General features: G+C 35.8%; 1 protein-coding gene across 4 annotated transcripts in view; it reads right to left on the bottom strand.

Annotated features, from left to right (window-relative positions):
* Ent2 (Equilibrative nucleoside transporter 2) overlaps positions 1-2,500 on the bottom strand; it is a 911,561-nt gene that overhangs the window by 481,367 nt on the left and 427,694 nt on the right. For 3 of the 4 annotated variants that reach the window (XM_067124916.1, XM_067124915.1, XM_067124914.1), the window contains one exon: positions 1,086-1,135. The exons of the other annotated variant lie outside the window; for it this stretch is intronic. The gene's annotated coding sequence lies outside the window, so the exon portion shown is untranslated. The remainder of the gene's footprint in view (positions 1-1,085; positions 1,136-2,500) is intronic. 4 annotated transcript variants of the gene reach the window in all.

The raw sequence follows: 2,500 nt of genomic DNA, 5'->3' as shown, positions 1-2,500 counted from the left end.
GTTCATATAATATACAGGCTTACAATTCATACAGATAGTATACAGGATGCTACCCTGTATTCCAACATCAGGCCAATTTACACATACTGTACATCAATCTGCACTGGCCAAAATAAGTTCATGTAATATACAGGTTTACAATTCATACAGATAGTATACAGGATGCGACCCTGTATTCCAACATCAAAGCCCAATTTACACCTACTGTACATTAATATGCGCTAACAAAATAAGTCCATGTACCATACAGGCTTACAGTTCATACAGACAGTATACAGGTTACGTTCTTGTGCAGAAGAACAAGAAGAAAGGTTTTAACCGCTACCGGTGTGAGCCAGGTGCAGCCTTGAAGCGCGTGGGAAGTATATGCAAATTAGCCCAACCTTGAAAGTGATCTGTTTTGCTGATTTAGCAGACTGAGAAAAATCTCCGCCGACACACTGGGAGCTGATGACTGGAGAGAGAGAGAGAGAGAGAGAGAGAGAGAGAGAGAGAGGTGAGCTCAAAACTCAAAAGATAATTATTTCTTTGTTGAAGACACGCCTAAGATACATAGAGAGAGAGAGGCAAAGAAAGTAATTACAAACAGGTCTAAAACTCAAATGAAATAATTTTAGACACGCCTAAGATACACTGAGAGAGAGAGAGAGAGAGAGAGAGAGAGAGAGAGAGAGAGAGAGAGAGAGAGAAGCAAAAAAAAGAAAACTCAAACCTCAGAGACGATAATCTCTTAGTTTAAGATACAACAACTCAAACCTTAAAAGATAATAATTCCTTAACTTCGGACACGCCCAAGTTACAAGGTGCCGAGTACAGTTTTATTCCACGCCACTAACCACTTCCGCCCCAGTTTTATTTACTACAAACCCTATAAAGATTCCTTTATAACATCCCGACTGACCGCAGATTCCTTTGTCTCTCCCCGTGACCTCACCTACCCAAACGACCTTGGGTTCGGGTTATAAAGCATCAACCTTATCGTTAAATATAAGCATCAGAAAGAATAGGCCCTACTATCTGATAAACCACTCAAATTCCTTTAGCTCACTGTACAATGTACTGACAAAATTCTAACCCCTACTTACCATATCTCAGCTTGAATAACGTTCACGCGTGGACCTCAATCCTTCTTTGTCTGAAAAAGTTGAAAAAGAAAAAATATGTATAGCAACTGTGTACACCACACACGATAGGAAAATTTGTAAACAATATTTTTCTGTTACGGATTTTTTTTTTTTTGGCTTGCTCAATTTATTAAATGAAAATGATTAACAAACAATTGTTTTACTTTAATATGAAATTGATAGTTCAACGGAAAAATTCAACACATTTAGCGGCCAGATTCAATAATACGACACCGTATTATTATTATTATTATTATTATTATTATTATTATTATTATTATTTCAGTAGATGAAACCTATTCACATGGCACAAGCCCACCAAAGGGGCCACTGACTTGAAATTCAAGCTTCCAAAGAATGTTGGTTTCAACCTGTCACCGCAGCAGACCCCACACTGCAGCAGTAACTGATCATGATAAAGAGCCAGTGACTTTTCATCGCCCTGGGGGAAACGCGAACCCGCGACATCTAAGTAGCATGCCACGACACTAACCACTATACCAGCGGACCAGCTAAATATAAAAAACAACAACATTATAAATAAGAATAAGGGACATTTGCTAAAATTAAATACTTACTTATGAATACAAATATTTAGCATATCTCATAAGTAAAACTCATAAAATGCTTTGAACCTGAAATTATTAGGAATATATTCTGAAATACCTTCAGACGTGGATCGACCGCAAGAGAACAATTCATCACATCTACTGGTGTTAGGTATCTATATCCTTTAACTGCTATCATTATTCTACAACTACCTTTATCCTACAATTTTCTTTATACCACAACTGCTATCTTTATCCTACAACTATCTTTATCCTACATCTTTATCCAACAATTATCTTTATCCTACAACTGCTTTCTTTATCTTACAACTATCTTTATCCTACAAATGCTATCTTTATCCTACAACTTTCTTTATCCTACATCTATCTTTATCCAACATCTATCTTTATCTGATAACTATCTTTATCCTAAATCTATCTTTATCCAACAACTATCTTTATCCTACATCTATCTTTATTCTGCTACTGCTATCTTTATCCTACAATTGCTATCTTTATCCTACATATATCTTTATCCAACAACTATCTTTATCCTAAAACTAACTTCATCCTACAACTGCTATCTTTATCCTACAGTTATCTTCATCCTAAAACTGCTATCTTTATCCTACAACTATCTTCATCCTATAACTAATTTCTTTATCCTACAACTTTCTTCATCCTACAACCTGTATCGCCCATTACTTTTCAGTGAGGTTCTAACACCGGGGCATTTATCAATCGATTTACAATATTAATGGCCAATTTTCTTACAGCAATAACAAAAATTCTACCTCATGAAAATAAAATGTATGCTTATAAATCACG

This window comes from Macrobrachium rosenbergii, chromosome 22, assembly GCF_040412425.1.
Source record: "Macrobrachium rosenbergii isolate ZJJX-2024 chromosome 22, ASM4041242v1, whole genome shotgun sequence".
NCBI classification, from domain to species: Eukaryota; Metazoa; Arthropoda; class Malacostraca; order Decapoda; family Palaemonidae; genus Macrobrachium; species Macrobrachium rosenbergii.
The sequence above is the reverse complement of the archived record's forward strand: the minus strand, read 5'-3'. Positions and strand labels throughout refer to the sequence as shown.